At 42.1% G+C, this 8,047-nt stretch overlaps 2 pseudogenes; both read right to left on the bottom strand.

Moving 5' to 3' along the window:
* LOC130140510 (disease resistance protein RUN1-like) lies at positions 1–2,885 on the bottom strand (annotated as a pseudogene).
* A 255-nt stretch (positions 2,886–3,140) lies between these two features.
* On the bottom strand, positions 3,141–4,603 carry LOC115662113 (disease resistance protein L6-like; annotated as a pseudogene).
* Positions 4,604–8,047: the final 3,444 nt, after the last annotated feature.

The following is an 8,047-nucleotide window of genomic DNA, read 5'->3' as shown; positions in this document are numbered from 1 at the left end:
TCAGATTCGTTTGTCTTCTTCCACAAATATTACTGACTTCTCCGAGCAAAGCCTAGAAATTGCCGCCACATTTAAATTGTAGCAACGGTGGATTTCAACCTTTTGCAGTCCATTCAAGCTTGACAGATCAGGCACCTTCCGTAAAGATTTACAGGAATCAATCTCGAATTCTTCCAAAGATTGTGGTAGTTTGCCTTGATTCTCAACCTGATTACCACAATCTTCTACTTGAAGACGTCGTAGTTTGTTTAAATTACTTAGATCGGATAGTATCCCCACTTGACCGAGGCCACAAATCCGTAGAAGTTGGAGGTTCTTCCACAAATTTGCCTGACTTCTCCATGCAAAGCTGAGAATTGTCTCGCCCTTTAATTTCATGCAACCTTCTATGTCAACCTATTGCAGTTCCTTCAAGTTGGACAGATCAGGTAACTTTTGTAAAGATTTACAGGAAAAAATCTTCAATTTTATCAAAGACTCTGGTAGTTCGCCTTGAATCTCAACCAAATTACCACAGTTTTCTACTTGAAGACGTTTTAGTTGGTTAGAATTGCTTAGATTAGGTAGGATTTGTAGCTGTTTAAAGCCTACAAGCTCCAAAACTTGTCGATTCATGCGAGCATATTCAAAAAATTTATCGCAATAGTCTATTTCAACATCTGTCTTACCCATCAAGCTAAACAGATTGGGCAACTCCCGTAAAGAACGACAGCTATAAATACACAATCTATCCAAATACCGTGGGAGTTCGCCTTGAATCTTAGCCAGCTTATCACAAGATGTTACTTGAAGAAGCCCCAGTTTGTTTAAATTGCTTAGATCAGGTAGTATCTCTACCTCTACAAGCCAATTAAGCAGCAAATCTCATAGGTTCTCCAAACAACCAACGCCTTGAATCTCTGTAATTGCAGAGTACTTAATCTAGAGAGATAATAGATTCTTCAAATTCGATAGATCCTCCATTGAGTGAAGTCACTTGCAATCATACAAATGTATGGATGATAAACTTGAGGGAAGCCTCGGGAGGCGACGCAAATTAGGGCACTCAAGGTTAAGTGACTTGAGTTGAGGAGGGAGGCTAAGGTCTGCCGATGAGGTGGTCACATAATAATACTGCAGGCACAGAGACTGCAATTTCGTTAAGTTCCCAATCCACTGTGGTATTGGACATTCCACAGGCCCATTAGATATCACATCAAAATCAGGTGGGCTAAATATCAAATCCAACACCTTTAAATTAGTGAGGTTTGAGATATCTGGAAACATGTCCATGTACAACCAAGACAATTCAAGAATGATAAGACTTTCAGGAAGCCTCGGTAGTGCGCATATATGCGCCTTCCTTAATCTCAAGATCCTCAGGGATTGATTCATGTAGATGCACTTGCCAACTTTCACATGGCCTCCAGGCTCAATTTTACAATGGAATTGTATTTCTTTGAGCTTCTCCATCGTCCAAAGGGCATCGGGTATTTTGCTTATGTAACTGCACCATGTCGTCACTGCTTTCAAATTTCTCAACTTTCTAATGGAATTTGGTAGTTCTTTGATCCATGTCCAGCCTATATTCAACTCAATCAGCGATTCCAAATTCCAGATTGAATCCGGAAGCCTCTCCAACCGTACACACTGACTTAGATTTAGGTATTCAAGGCTTGCAAGATCTCCACCTAGCTCATCTGGCAGCCTTCGAAGATTCTCACAATTGCTTGCATCTAAGTAAACTAAGTGTTTCAACCGACAAATCGACCTATCAATTTCGATTAATGATTTACAGCCCTGTAGGATCAAACGTTCTATATTTGCCGAAGTAGAGAAGGTGGGAGTTCTCTCCAAGAGATGGCAACCGGTCAAATTCAGAACTTTCAAATTCTTCATCACCTATAAAAAAAATCATGCAAAGATTACTTTTAAATCTAATAAGACGGAATAATAAGTGTTGTCTAGCATATAATATACCTCCATGTGGCTCCACCCCTTCCAATCATGCATAATTGCACTCCCAGATAAATCAAGAATGACCACATCCTCCATGGAGAAATTTGTTACATTAAATGATAGGGGAATATCGCACCATGAAAGCCATCGTAATCGTGGAAGGAGATATGAATTCTCATTAGTTGGAAGAACATTTGATGTCGATTCGTGCCAAAGAAGCCCTCTTCTGCACGAAAATTTTCCTTCGAATCGTCAATTGCAAGGAACCTTAGATTTGAGAGGTTCTCAAAGCTCTCATAGGTAAAACGATACTGCTCCTCATGGTCAAACTTGAGATGAAGAGCTTCAACTTCTTTATTTCCCTGCCCAAAGAAAAGTTGAAGGGAAGCACATTCATTCAAGTTCACTTTTTTAAGGGGTTGAGTTGAGCACTATCGTTCCTATAATCTTAAAAGCATAAAATTATTAGTTGAGCAGGTCATAACGGCGGTAGAGAACACAAAAAGCAATTGGCTTTCTTGGATAGAAAATATCCATAATGAACTGGAAATTTATTGCGGAGGAGATTTTACCTTATGCCTCCTTAGCAATTTTAATGCTTCCTCAGGATTCCACACCCTACTTTGCTTCTCTATATTCATCTTACTTTCTTGACGAACTAATATTCTTCCAAGGTCTCTAAGTTGGTCATGCATCCACACTGTATTATCTTCTTTAATCTTTATCAAAGACATGTTCTGCAAAACTTCCATGGCTACTTTCGGAAAAAGTTCAGATGCATCCCAGAAATGAACCACAATATCTTTGTCATATCCAATGAAAAAACAAGCTATGTCGAGGAATATGTACTTTTGTTCATTTTCTAATGCATTATAACTTATTTCAAGCTTACTCCGAACATCCACATGAGGAACGTTGGCCAACTTGTGCAATGTCATATCCCACATTTCCTTTTTTGTGCGAGATAAAAGGGAACCTATCACCTCAAGAGCTAGTGGAAGACCTCCAGCAATGCCTATCGCCTTGTTGGATTGGTTGATATAACCTTTTAAAGGAGAATCTCTTCTGAAGGCATGTTTGCTAAAAAGTAGAAGAGATTGAATGGAATCCATGAAACTAACCTCATAATGGTCATCCACTTCAGGAACCTTGAAAATGTCTTTGTTTCTAGTAGTGATAATAACTTTGCTCCCTTTACCAGATCAATTACGATCACCTACGAGTGCATCCATATGTTTCTTATCAGGCACATCATCGAGAAGAAGGAGGACTTTTTTAGTAGGCAACCTGAACTTAATTGTCTGAGTCCCGTCATCTATGTTTTTTGTATCAGTCCATTCTTTTTTGAGGATGTTTGAGATAAGCTGATTCTGCAAGCATTCAATGCCCTTGCGTTCTGACATTTCACGGATGTTGGACAGAAAGCAACAATTGTCGAAATTCTTTGAAAGCTTATTGTAGCTGAGTTTGGCAATAGTCGTCTTTCCAACGCCCCCCATCCCATGGATTACTATAATCCGCGTTTTACTTGTCCGAGCACCTATCGTATTCATGATTTCATCCACATGGTGGTCGACTCCAACCAAGTAGTTTGATACCTCCAGATAAGCCTTTTTCAACTCATTGAAAACCTCCTGCGTGAATGTTTTCACGAACTCACCTTCTCGCCTAGTATTTGTTAGAGGTCAAAAGGCAATGAATTAGAAAACTGAGTTTTGAACCAAACTATGTTCTAACAAAACCAAATTGAAAACTACAGACCTATTCTAATTGTGTTCTTCAACTACTTATTCCATTTAGATGAATTAGCGGCGGAACTTAAAGTTAATAAATGACCCGAACTGACTGAAAATGTTGCTGGGAATGAAATGGGACAAAATTGGGATTGTGCCATTATTTAGCGGGATTTTGCAGTATAACTTCAATTGCATACACTTCAATTTCAACAAGACTAACACAAATCTAGAAAAGAAACCAATTGAAATGCATCAAGTTTAACGAAACAAGGCACATGAGATGGAATGCTAAAAGTAGTCACCTGTTGGGCATGCTGTGCAGGTCCCATCCGTTTATTTTCGTGACTGCAGTGAGAGCATCCTTCCACTCTCTGATAGTCTTTTGGTGATACCGCTTCTTGCTTTCATGTGAAAGAAAGGCGTTTTCATAATCTCCAGTTTGGTATCGAACTTCTTTAGGTGCTACATCATAAAAAATGGGCATGATCTTTTGTCCCCAGTTTTCTTGCACTCCACCATTTGGACTACCTCCTTAAGACACCATACGCTAGAGGCATAATCTTTCGAAAAGATAGGTATTAAGATCTTCGACTGCTTAATTGCTTGGAGAAGTTCTGGGGCAAACTCTTCCCCTTTGTAGAGATCTTCGTCGTCCTTAAATGTGCGGATTCCTACATCTTTAAGACTAGTGTAAAGGAAGTCGGCAAAACCTGCTCGAATATTTGGTCCTTTGAAGCTCAAGAATACTTCATAGTCACATCCCAATGAAATAGCCGTTCCGTCACCTTCTGTTGATGGGTGACCACAAGAAGTGCCTCTTGCTATTCCATCATTTTCGCAGATGCCTCGTTTTCTTGCACTCCCCTCCATTGATCTCACTTGATCTCCTCTTCAAGAAAAAATTGAACAGGATAGCAGCAAAAGCAGCGGCAGCCAGAGATGGAAAATTTAATCCCCAAAATTTAATTCCCATTTTGCCCCTCAATCACTTGGTCAATATAATCCTAAGCTAAAATATCCAAGGGCATTTTAGTCTTCAAAATTCTAAATTATTGGGCTGATACAAACCAAGATTTAATCCCCAAATTTAATCCCGAAATTCGGAATACCAAAAATAGGCCTAGGGGCAAAATCGTCATTTTTCAATTTCGGGCCGAATTTCCATTTTTCGACCATACTGATTCCAAATATAGTTGGCCACACTAAAATGACGTCGTCCTCACAAAATAGTCGCACACGCCCACGAAATTCGACGTCCAAGTCCGGATCCAATTTCGCGATCAAAATTGCTCAATTATAATTTTAGGGTCTCTCACTAACGAGCGACTGTTTAGGGGTTACGCGTATCGACCTAAGATTACTCGAGTCGTGACGGTTTCGATTTCCAGGAGAACGCGAGGAATTATCGCTAGTTCCAGAGGTCGCGATCGTTCGGTTTAAGTTCAGGATTTGTTCGCCACGCGTACTCTCGGTCGTGCAGAATCACTCGCGATCCGATCATACGTCATTGGCCAAACTAAATCCGTCACCTTCCTAGAATCGGCCCACATTGGCTCAAAATATTTCCTCGTCGTTTCTCGGAATCGGTGCCCGATTCGCGATCGGGTCCCTGGTCCATGTACCGTTTTCCTAATTAGTCATTTCCTTTTGGTTAGTATCCCGCGATTTATCAATTCCGGGCGAGACTTACTAAAATTAAATGAGAAATAATATCTATATCATTGATCTCGGAAATGGGTCGAAATTCAGGACGTTACAACTATTCCCCCCTTACAAAAATTTCGTCCTCGAAATTTGCTATCGAAACTCATTTACTCAAACAAATGGGGGTGCTGACGTCGCATTGCCTCTTCGCTTTCCCAGGTGGCACCTTCTGTTCCATGGTGCTCCCATACAACCTTGACCATCGGGATCGTCTTATTCCGCAACACTCGATCTTTTCTGTCCTCGATCCTTACTGGCCTCTCCACGTACGACACCTTGTTGTCCACGTCTATCTCTTCATACCTCAGAACGTGGGTCGGGTCTGGTTCATACTTTCTCAACATTGACACGTGGAATACATTGTGAACTTGGAACAGGTTGGGTGGCAAAGCAAGTCGATAAGCCATATCCCCGATTTTTTCCAAAATTTCAAACGGACCGACAAACCTCGGACTCAGTTTTCCCTTCTTACCAAATCGAGACAACCCCTTCATTGGCGACACCTTGAGAAATACATGATCTCCAACTTGAAACTCCAAAGGTCGTCGTCTCCGATCGGCATAACTTTTCTGGCGACTCTGCGCTATCTTTAACCTTTCCCTGATAATCTCAACTGCTTCGACCGATTGCTGAACCAATTCTGGGCCTGTGATACTTCGCTCTCCAACTTCGTCCCAACACACTGGCGTCCTACATGCTCTGCCATACAAGTCCTCAAACGACGCCATCTGAATACTTTGCTGATAACTATTATTATAGGCGAATTCCACCAGGTGTAGTTGCTCTTCCCATTTGCCCTGGAAATCCAATACACAGGCATGCAACATATCCTCCAACGTCTAAATCGTCCTTTCAGACTGGCTATCCGTCTGTGGATGATAGGCCGTACTGAACTGCAACTTCGTTCCTAAGGCCGATTGTAGACTTTTCCAAAAATTGGCCGTAAATCTCGGATCACGGTCCGACGTGATTGTTACCGGTACTCCATGCAATCTGACAATCTATCGCACGTACAACTCTGCATACCTTTCCAATTCAAAATCCTTTCGCACTGCTAGGAAGTGTGCTGACTTAGTCATTCGATCCACTATCACCCAAATGGAATCGTGTCCTCTCTGGCTCCTTGGTAGTCCCGTTATAAAATCCATCGTGATGTGATCCCATTTCTATTCAGGGATCTCTAACGGTCTCAATAACCCTCCAGGCTTATAGTGCTGTGCCTTCACTTGTTGGCACGTCAAACACTTGGCTACATGCTTGGCCACATCCTTTTTCAGTCCATTCCACCAATAATGCTGCCGCAGATTCTGGTACATCTTTGTACTGCCTGGGTAGATACTGTAATTACTGCGATGCGTCTCCCTTAAAATCTCTTCCTTAAGCTCCAAGTCATCGGGCACACACAATCGTCCTCGGAACTTTACAACTCCATCGTCACTCACTTGGAAATTCGATTTTCTAGTAGCGGCGTCCATTCCAACAATCTTTTGTATTTCTTGGTCCGTAGACTGTAGTGCCTTAACCTTGATTTGGATCTCCGGTTCGATTCTCAATGCAGCCATCAGGTTAGACATCTGACTCACCTCAAATTTAAACTCCGAGTCTCTTAACCTTTCCAATAAGGTCCACTCTTTGACCATCATATGCGCCATACTCGACTTCCGACTTAGCGCATCCGCTACTCAATTCGCTTTCCCGAGATGATACAGGATGTCGCAGTCATAATCCTTAAGAAGTTCCATCCATCGGCGCTGCCTCATATTTAATTCCTTTTGCGAAAACAAGTACTTGAGGCTCTGATGGTCCGTATAAATCTGGAACTTTTCCCCGCACAAATAATGCCTCCAGATTTTAAGGGCAAAAACGATTGCTGCCAACTCTAAATCATGCGTTGGATACTTCATCTCATGCGGCCTCAACTGGCGCGATGCATATGCGACTACCTTTCCGTGCTGCATCAGAATACATCCAAGTCCTCTTAATGACGCGTCACTATAGACCTCAAATCCTCCTGGTCCGGACGGAATGGTCAATACCGGGGCAGTTGTCAGTCTATGCTTCAACTCCTGAAAACTTTTCTCGCACTTATCATCCCATTCGAACTTGGTTTCCTTCTTAAGCAGTCGCATCAACGGCGTGGCTATCGACGAGAATCCTTCTACAAAACGTCGATAACAGCCAGCCAATCCTAAGAAACTTCGGATCTCCATTACCGAGGTCGGTCTTGGCCACTTAGTTACTACCTCAATCTTTGTCGGGTCTACAGAAATTCCATCTCCCGAAATTATGTGCCCAAGGAACGCTACTCTGCTAAGCCAAAATTCGCACTTACTAAACTTAGCGTAGAGTGCGTGTTCCGTTAAGGTCCGTAGTACCTCAGTCAAATGCACTTCATGCTCTTCCGGGCTTTTCGAATATACCAGTATGTCGTCGATGAACACTATGACGAACCGGTCCAAAAACTCTTTGAACACCCTGTTCATTAGGTCCATAAAGGCAACAGGGGCATTGGTCAATCCGAAGGGCATCACTGTGAACTCATAGTGCCCGTACCGTGTCCTAAAAGCGGTCTTAGGTATGTCCTCCTTCCGAATTCTCAGCTGATGATATTCGGTCCGTAGATCAATCTTAGAGAACACCGTGGCTCCTTGCAACTGGTCAAACAGGTC

This window comes from Syzygium oleosum, unplaced genomic scaffold, assembly GCF_021117445.2.
Source record: "Syzygium oleosum isolate NSW1041296 unplaced genomic scaffold, Sole_v2.1 Sole_v2.01, whole genome shotgun sequence".
Classification (NCBI taxonomy): Eukaryota; Viridiplantae; Streptophyta; class Magnoliopsida; order Myrtales; family Myrtaceae; genus Syzygium; species Syzygium oleosum.
The sequence above is the reverse complement of the archived record's forward strand: the minus strand, read 5'-3'. Positions and strand labels throughout refer to the sequence as shown.